This window comes from Fundulus heteroclitus, unplaced genomic scaffold (genome assembly GCF_011125445.2).
Source record: "Fundulus heteroclitus isolate FHET01 unplaced genomic scaffold, MU-UCD_Fhet_4.1 scaffold_520, whole genome shotgun sequence".
NCBI lineage: Eukaryota > Metazoa > Chordata > Actinopteri > Cyprinodontiformes > Fundulidae > Fundulus > Fundulus heteroclitus.
Window position 1 is genome coordinate 53532 of NW_023396946.1, and position 9569 is coordinate 63100.

The following is a 9569-nucleotide window of genomic DNA, read 5'->3' on the forward strand; positions in this document are numbered from 1 at the left end:
AATCCAGGTGGCCGCATAATGGAAGCGCCTCCCACTTAAAGGACCTTAATTGATAGAATTAATCGACAGTCATAGCACACCGGACCGCGCAGCAGGGCCGTCACACCCCCGCCCATAAAAAAGCAGGTTCTATATGGAACCCTGCTCCAAACTCAAAACGTGTAAAGTAAACCCAGCCACCCTTAACATATTGCTCTTACCCACGTTATACTCAGCTGGATTGGTTTAATGTACCGATTTCCTCCTCTGCTCACTCTCTAGACCAGCAACTGGTGCACTCAGAAGCTTCTTTAAGGCACATAGAAAGGAAACAGGGACAAAAACAAGCACAAAAACAACCAAACGTGCTACAAAAGTGGAGCGCGAGATAACGCATCAGCTATGACGTTGTCTTTTCCTTTAATGTAATGGATATCCAGATTGTAAGACTGCAGGAACAATGACCAGCGAATCAAACGCTGATTTGGACATTTAAGGGAAGACAAGAACGTCAGCGGATTATGATCTGTAAAAACCATGATGTTAGCGCCACCACTTAAATAAACATCGAAATGTTTTAAGGCTAAGATCAAAGCAAACGTCTCCTTCTCGATCACTGAGTAATTCAACTGATGCTTATCGAATTTTTTCGAAAAGTAACTCACCGGCCTACCAATACCCAGATCATCAGTCTGTGTAAGGACAGCTCCAGCACCCACATGACTGGCATCCACGTAAAGTTGGAAAGGATGTTTAAGACGTGGTGCAGCCAATACAGGAGCAGCACAGAGGAGCCTTTTCACCTGCTCAAAAGCCTGTTGACAAAGGGTGGACCACTCAAACTTTACATCTTTGCGCAGCAAATTTGTCAGAGGCACCACCACAGATGAGAAGTTTCGACAAAAACATCTGTAGTATCCCACCAGCCCAAGAAAACGCATTAGCTCCTTCTTTGTAGCTGGAACAGGAAACTGCTCTACCGCCTGAACCTTTGCTTCAACAGGGCGGACCTCACCTTGGCCAACCACACGACCTAAATAGGTAACAGTCGCCCTTCCAAACTCGCACTTGGCCAGGTTGACCGTTAACCTCGCCCCCGCCAAACGAGTGAAAAGCTCTCGGATGCGCTCCACGTGCTCTTCCCACGTGTCAGAGTACACCACCACGTCGTCCAAGTAAACCGCACAACCAGTCATGTCACCAACCACTCTGTTCATTAGTCTTTGAAATGTCGCCGGCGCATTTCTCAGACCGAACGGCATTACCGTGTAGGAATACAAGCCTGTAGGTGTAACAAACGCTGACACTTCACGTGCACGCTTTGTCAATGGCACCTGCCAGTAACCCTTTAAAAGGTCAAATTTACTGACAAAGTTAGCAGAACCCACCTGGTCAACGCAATCATCCATTCTCGGCAAAGGGAAACAATCTGGTTTTGTAACAGCGTTAAGCTTGCGAAAGTCTGAGCAGAAACGTAGAGTGTTATCAGACTTGGGGACTAGAATACATGGCGATGCCCAACTGGACATACTTGGTTCTGCTATCCCATTTTGAAGCATGTAATCTACTTCTGCATCCAAGTGCTTACGCTTCTCCAGATTCACCCTGTAAAACCGCTGCTTTATTGGTTTAGCATCACCCACATCCACATCGTGTTTGATCAAATGTGTGCGACCAGGTGTGTCTGAAAATAGACATGGAAAATCCTGTATCAATTCCGCTAACTGTTTAGCACGACCTGCAGGTAAGTGAGCCAACAACGTGTCCAACTTGCCCAAAGTTTCAGAGTTCTTAAAACGCCCATGAATCAGAGAGCTGTCCAACCCATCCACGTCACTGTCATCCCCCACAAGTGACAGTGCGCTGTCCGTGGTGCCGAAAGTCTCGCTCCTTCCAGCAAGGTTGTTTACGGCACATGCAGGCATGGCATCATTACACTGTGACTGAAATAAATCATCACAAGCATAATATGGTTTTAATATGTTGACATGACACAACTGGGTTTTCTTTCTCCGCTCTGGCATAGAGATTAAATAATTCTGATCGGAAACCCGCTCCAGAACTGTAAATGGACCAGTGAACTTTGCCTGAAAAGGAGAAGTCATAATTGGACACAAAGCCAACACTTGATCTCCCGGCAGAAATGTACGCACCTCTGCACGCCGATCAAACAAATTTTTAATTTTTTCCTGCGCCACAGTCAACTTCTCTTTAACAAGTTCCCTTGCCCGATACAAGCGCCTTCTAAAACCATTAACATAATCCACCAAGTTTTTCGGTGGAACAGGCTCTTTCAGCCCGTCCGCCACCACAGCCAACGGACCCTTCACAGTGTGTGCAAAAACTAGTTCATTTGGGCTAAACCCGGTACTTTCCTGGGTTACCTCCCTGGCAGCCAGCATCAGCCAAGGCAATCCTTCCTCCCAGTCACCCGCCAGTTCTGTACAGTAAGCGCGCAGGAGAGACTTCAGAGTCTGGTGGAAACGCTCTAACGCCCCCTGACTCTCCGGATGATACGCTGTTGCTTTATTGTGTCGCACCCGTAGCTGTTTTAGAACCTGACTGAACAAATGTGATGAAAAATTAGTGCCTTGGTCAGACTGTATTAATTTAGGGATACCAAACACCGAAAAAAACTGAGTGAGTGCACGTACCACCGACCTAGCTGTTATTGTACGTAACGGATAAGCTGCTGGGTAACGTGTACTTTGACACATCACAGTGAGCAGATATGATGACCCAGCCTTTGAGCGGGGTAACGGACCCACGCAGTCGATTATCAAATGCTCAAATGGCTCAGATGCGGCAATAATTGGGCTCAAAGGGAACGGTTTCAAAACCTGATTGGGCTTGGAAATGACCTGACAGACATGACACACCTTAACATAAGATGAAACGTCCTTTTTCAGACGAGGCCAGAAAAAATGTCTTAGAACTCGGTCATACATCTTACGTACACCAGAATGGCCAGACTCGTCATGAGCAACTTTTAACACTGCGGAGCAAAGTTTAATGGGAACCACTATCTGAAACACCGGTTCCCCCACAATGTCAACATGTGGTAACCATTTTCTCACCAACAACGAGTCCTGCAGGAAGTATCCACATGCACAGTCTGTTATTTCACTGAGTGGGCGAACCTGATCGAAAAGATTCTTCAAAGAAACATCGGCTTGCTGCTCCGCGACGAACTCACTGCGAGATAGAGAGAATGGAAAATTAGACAAAGGCAATTTAATTTTCCTTGCACCTTTGTCTTCTTTCTCGCTCTGAGCGCGCACCATGGCCCTGGTAACCGCGCATGCGGTAAATACATTTGCGAATTCTCCATTATTCTCAGTCTGAGAAATGACTCGCTGAATGGGGTCCGATGTAACCAGCCCACCTAACGGCACAGTGTCCGCCCACAAATGCGTTCCAGCTAAACCGTTTCCTAAAATCACAGATACGCCGTCAATTGGCAAAGCAGGGCGCACAGCTAATTGTGTGATTCCAGTAAATAGTTCGCACTCTAGAGACACTTTATGTAACGGAACAAACATTACATTTAATCCCATTCCCCGAATCGGGACACAGGCACCTGTCTCAGACTCAGCCGAGAACGGCAACACGTCAGCTCTAATGAAAGAGTCAAACGCTCACGTATCTCTCAGGATCTTAACTCGAACCTTTTCCTCGCCACTTGGCAATGACACAAAACCCTCACGAATGAAAGGCAGATATGAGACACCCACTTCAGAAGACCGATTTTCCTTCGTGTCCTCCAAAGAACTCCGCACCGGCGCAGCCAAACCTACTCCTTTCGGGGCAGTTTGAAACTTTTTCGTTTCAACTTTCAGCCGATGACAATTTGCTTTAATATGTCCGCGTCTGTGACAGAAATGACAAACCCGCTCATCATCCCGAACCAGCAGATTTTTAAATTGTATTGCCTCCAGTTGATTAGCGACACCAACCCGATCACTGCGGCTCACATTTTGACCAAAACGCTGTTTAAAACCCACAGGACCCGAATAATCCTTATGAGTCAGCACGTACTCGTCCGCCAACACTGCCGCCTCTGACACGTTCTTAGCTTTCTGCTCATTAATGTAGGTTGCAATATTTTCCGGTAAGCCATTTTTAAATTCCTCCAACAAAATGAGGTCGCGGAGCTGATCAAAGTTTTTAACATCTTGCGCAGCGCACCACCGATCAAATAAAGCAGTTTTAACACGGCCCAATTCAGTGTAACTTTGATAGTCGGCTTTTTTATAGTGGCGAAACTTTTGTCTATATGCCTCAGGCACGAGTTCATAAGCTTTTTCCACTGCACTCTTTACTTTATCATAATTTAAGCTGTCACCAGGTGACAGCGAGGCATAGGCTTCCTGCGCTTTACCGGTAAATACGCACTGCAGAAGCAGCGACCAAACCTCCTTAGGCCACTTCAGCGTCTTTGCCACACGTTCAAACAGGATGAAATATTTGTCCACATCCAACTCACTAAACGGTGGAATCAAGCGAATACATTTGTTTATGTCAAATTCTGCCCCAGTAGCACTGCCGGCCTGATCAACAGAAACGCGAGCAGAGTCGCGTCTGGCAGCTGCCTCCAATTCCAATTTGCGCATCTCAACTTGATGCTGCAGCTCTTTCTCTCGAAGCTCCAAACGACGCATCTCCAATTCCAACTCCATTTTACGCACATCAGCGTGAAACGTCCCAACTTCACCCTGGGTGGTTGGTTCTGGAGGTGGTAAAATGTTTTGCTCAACTAATGCGGCATGCAGTCGCCTTTTAATAATCTCCTTCCTCTCCTGTTTAACCACAGGTACTTCAAACTGAGCAGCAATAGCTATGAGATCGTTTTTAGTAGCACCACTAAACTTCTCCAAAGAAGGTTCAGCTACAAAACCATCCAGATCAAATTCCATTTTAAAGCAAAACTGTAATCACACGTCACAGGAAAAAACACCCAAGTTAAACGGCAAAAACAGTGTAAAGTGAAAGTAAATTGAAACAAGTGCACAACGGGCCCAAAGCAACCATGTCCCCACTATACTTTACCTGCCTGTCACGACTCACCTGCCTAACTAATTCCTGGCTCTTCACGTGGATTGGCGGCGGGTTTATTAAGCACCAAACCAGTAAGAAATTAATCTCACGGATTGCCCCCGAGATCACTGCCTACACAGTGAACGCCAACCGCAAACCACCACGACACTACCAAAACAACAAACAGGTGAAGTCTAAAGCGACAGCACCACTTAGCCTAGCAGGAGACACAATCACTAAAACAGAACCCACATTGATGCACAAGCCCCAAAAAACACTTCACTCACCTGTATATTGGATCACTCCACCAACTTGCCACAGCTGCCCACAACAAACTAGTTAACAAAGCCGTGCCACACCCACAACAGTGATGTCACTGCTCGCTTCTACAAATAGAAACAAGATGAATAAAACATCATGCAGTCAAACGAACAAATCTCTAAACTGTATAAATTTAGTTTTTTTTTTTTTTTGTTGTTTGTTTTTTGACGAGCCCCCATTTGTTACGACCCGGCTCGACTGGTCGCAACAAAAAAACTGGGGGACACGGAAACAGGCAGTGCTTTCAGCCTATAAAAGGCATTTATTTAAAAGAATCAAAAAACTGGTCTAGACGTCGGAATCAGACGGCAGCTCGAATGGGGCAATCACGCTTGGTCCCTCCACACCAGGAAGCCCAGACCCCAACCTGGTCTGGACTGGATGGCTGTCTGCAGCGCGCTTGCTTCGACCAGGGGACTCCCCTCCTGAATGGAACGGCGCTCCTTAAGTACAATCCAGGTGGCCGCATAATGGAAGCGCCTCCCACTTAAAGGACCTTAATTGATAGAATTAATCGACAGTCATAGCACACCGGACCGCGCAGCAGGGCCGTCACAGCGGCCGTAATTCCTGCGCCACGACAGTCAATGCGGGGTCTACTCTTGTATTATGTCTATGGGCTGCAGCACCTTATTTTCGAAAGCCGTTTTTTTAAAATTAATTAATCGAAATTAACGCGTTATTTTGACAGCCCTAGTTAAAATGTAAGTTGGCTTTAGGATGAAGCTGTAACTCTATTTCTAGTTTATTTGTTAGGGTGTCAATGTTAAAGAGCTAATGAAAACATTGACTTTAAAGCATTTGGGAAATAAAATTTGGTATATGAAAACGTTTTTATTTTTTATTCAACAGATTCAACAGATAAGTAAAAGTCTGATCTCTTGTTCATTGATGCTGCGGGGTCATTCAAGTTTGGCTAATATTCGGTCAGCACACCACCTCTTCCTTTCTGTAAAGGTAAGTCCTCCATTCTAATTCATAACCGTCTAATCTTTAATGGCAATTTGGACATATATCAGGAAGGTAAGTAGAAAAATATGGACTGTTTATAGTCGTCACTACAAACTATCCATATTTTTATATAAATGTGACACCAAGGACTAATATAAATAAAAAGTAACTGTGACTTTGTTTAAAGGTGCAGTTTGCCGTGGCCAAGGTCTGAACGGATTCTCCTGAACAGATGAGCTGCGCCATCCCCAAAAGGCTGAATGATTGATGTTTCCTGCACCACAAAGAATTAAATGGCCTACAAATATGCTAGCAAAATGAAATGTTAAAACTTAACAATGTTTTACCATTTTAAAAGTTAAATGTAATTACATTTAGTGTAAACAAATTGCATAAACTCAATAAATGAAAAACTGTATCTTCTTGCCAGTTCATGTCCATAAGATACACTTTAGACATCCACTTGATCTAATTATGAATAAATGCCAATTACATTGTGAAAACTTTGAGCCTCATGATAACTCTTTCCACATGTATGTGGACAATTGCAGTCCTCCTTGTGGCAGTTACATCCTTAACAGAGGACTGCTCTCCTTTATAAGTGAATGCTGGTAGAACAAGGTTAAATCGCCTCTCAAACAGCAGATCTCCAATGGTAAAGCCTCTGTCTGCCGTCACTTTATCGCCAAGACGAAGATACTCCAAGAAGCCAGTGTGTTCCCTGCCCCATACATTTTTCTTCTTCTTTTCTCCTAGGTGTGATCCATCGGTGCCTGTAGTTTCAGCATGTTTATTCATAGGTGACTCTGACTATGGAGCGGTCCGGTTAGCCTCTGCATCACACCGGCTGTCATCTGTCAAACACAAGACCACAATAAGTTTATTAAACAGCATAAAACATACCAACACCAAGCTAATAGAGCACCACCTGCATCATTACTTATTCAAATATTCATATCAGCACATCATTTTTACAAACACCCTGTGTTAGTATGTGGGATGACATTTGTAAGGTTACACAGTCAAAATCTAACAGCAATATTTTGGGTTCTTTACTGTGGTAAGAGGAATAAAATGGGTCTTCATTTTTAAAGTCCGATTTTCAACATACATTTATACAGTTATATATTTGTAAATGTCACAGTTCCAAACAAAATATTTAATTACACAGCTAAATGTTCAGTTTGTAAAACAAGCATTTAGTTTTCAGATTAAATATTTAACTCCAAATAAAAATTGTAGTTTACAAACTAAAAGTTTACTTTGGAGCTAAATATTCAGCTTATTTAAATATTTAACTTGGAACTGTGACTTATTTATAGCTTTATGAATAACAAAAATATGAAAAACAAACCCTGCCTTTTATCTCTGATTGTATAACTTTACAAACAGAACCCCATAGACCTACCAGCAGGGATGTAAAAATATCCAGATAATAATTTACAGAGGGAACAAAGCCAAAAGACAGCTGTCTTCATGTGAAAGCATGTTTTATCAAGAGCGACACAAACTAAGGAATAAGAGTTAAAGATGGCTAATGTAAACATCCCTTAGCTTACCTGTGTCTCTCCTCTTTGTCTCCTTGATTTTGTTTTTAATGGAACTTCGTAGCCCAGCCACTTTTCTGGCGTCGTGGGTCTTCTGTCAGTCTTTTGTCCACAAAATGAAAACAAAAAACATACAGTCGCTTCGGTGGTTTCTTCAAATTTTAAGCTTTTAATCACAGGCGAGGAGGTTCTTCATTCTTCGGCTGGAGTTGAAGGAAGTAGGGCACCCCGCATCCGAAGCTCTTGTTCCCTGTCGATGATTAAAACACTCCTTCTCCACATAAACCTTTCTTTTACACCCGTTATTATGACAACCTGTAACCGTACAATTGATCCCGGTCTTCCTCTAAGTCATAATGACGAGTAATTTGAGACGAAGTAGCTGCATAAGTCGCTTTTCAGCTAGCTAAACAGTGACAGGAAGTGAGCGGTTGGAAGTCTCGCACAAAAAAACGTCAACTCGCTGCCTCTGTATTTCCGCCGAAAATAAGGTGCATAGTACACTGAAAAAAAAATAAAGTACCTTACACGATAATTTTTTTGTGAAATCCGGTAACGGTTGACTGAAGAGAAGGATTCTTGCAGTTAAATCTGTTTCTGCTGTGAATTTCTCCGGTGAGTGTTGTGATGTATTTTTGCAACCTGAAATGAAGCTAATGCTAAATGGAGTCACAGGTATTACTGCTTGTATGTTTCGACAAGGAAAAAAAAAGAAACATAAAACAAATCGGAGAAATGTGTAACACTGGAATATTTGAATGATTCTCATTTTTGTTATGTACAAACATATAACGGTTTGAATACAGTGACATGTTTTTTGCAAGCTTGCCATTAGTTAAATATTTTTTTGTGATAAATGGGATTTGTTGCTCCTGCATACTTTTGGACTTTAATAGTTAATTAAGTTATATATATATATATATATATATATATATATATATATATATATATATATATATATATATATATATATATATATATATTAGGGCAGTCAATCGATTAAAAAATTAATCTAATTAATTACATACTCTGTAATTAATTAATCTAAATTAATCGCATATAATTTTTTCTGTGAAAGTATTTTAAATATTTAAATTCAAATGATTCAATGAATAATCAGCATTAGATACATTAAAGTTCAAAAACTCTTATTCACATTTCATGCCTTCAGACGTTTTAACATGTGTCATTGTGGCATATGTGGCACACAGTAACGTAGGGGACACAATGAAAATAAATGAACACAACCCTCAATATCAACATATTACAACAGTAAAGTGATGTCTGCGCTACTTCCGGGTTACGCCGGTAGACAAAACGCCTAAAGAGGAATTCCAAATCGTCGGATGTAGGTTTCTTTTGTTTACCGAAGGACGAAGAAAGAAATTGATATTTTCGATGAAAAAGGACCCAGGCAGACAATTCCATTGGACTGTAGGAGCCATCATACCCCGACAGAATTTGCAGTCTACACTTCATCTCCGGTAAATACAACTTAATTTTGCACTGGTCATTGTTCTGCTTGAATAATTAAAGCCGCAAGCGTCGATCGGCCCTGCAGCCAAGCGCCTTCGCGCACCGCCCGCCGCCAGCCACCGCAGAAGCTGTCACGCATTTTCCCCGCCCGTCCACCGGGCGATACACATGAACGCATTGGGCAGCGCTCGCCCACGACTCACAAAAAATCTAGTGCAGATTGGTCAATGCAGCGAGGAGATACAGCTGTTGAATAAT

General features: G+C 42.7%; 1 long non-coding RNA gene across 1 annotated transcript; it reads right to left on the reverse strand.

Moving 5' to 3' along the window:
* Positions 1–5490: 5490 nt before the first annotated feature.
* LOC118560994 lies at positions 5491–8497 on the reverse strand. The gene is made up of 2 exons (XR_004929708.1): positions 7848–8497; positions 5491–7142 (listed from the first exon to the last, which is right to left on the reverse strand). It is a non-coding gene; the product is annotated as an uncharacterized LOC118560994 (long non-coding RNA).
* Between the last annotated feature and the right edge of the window lie 1072 nt (positions 8498–9569).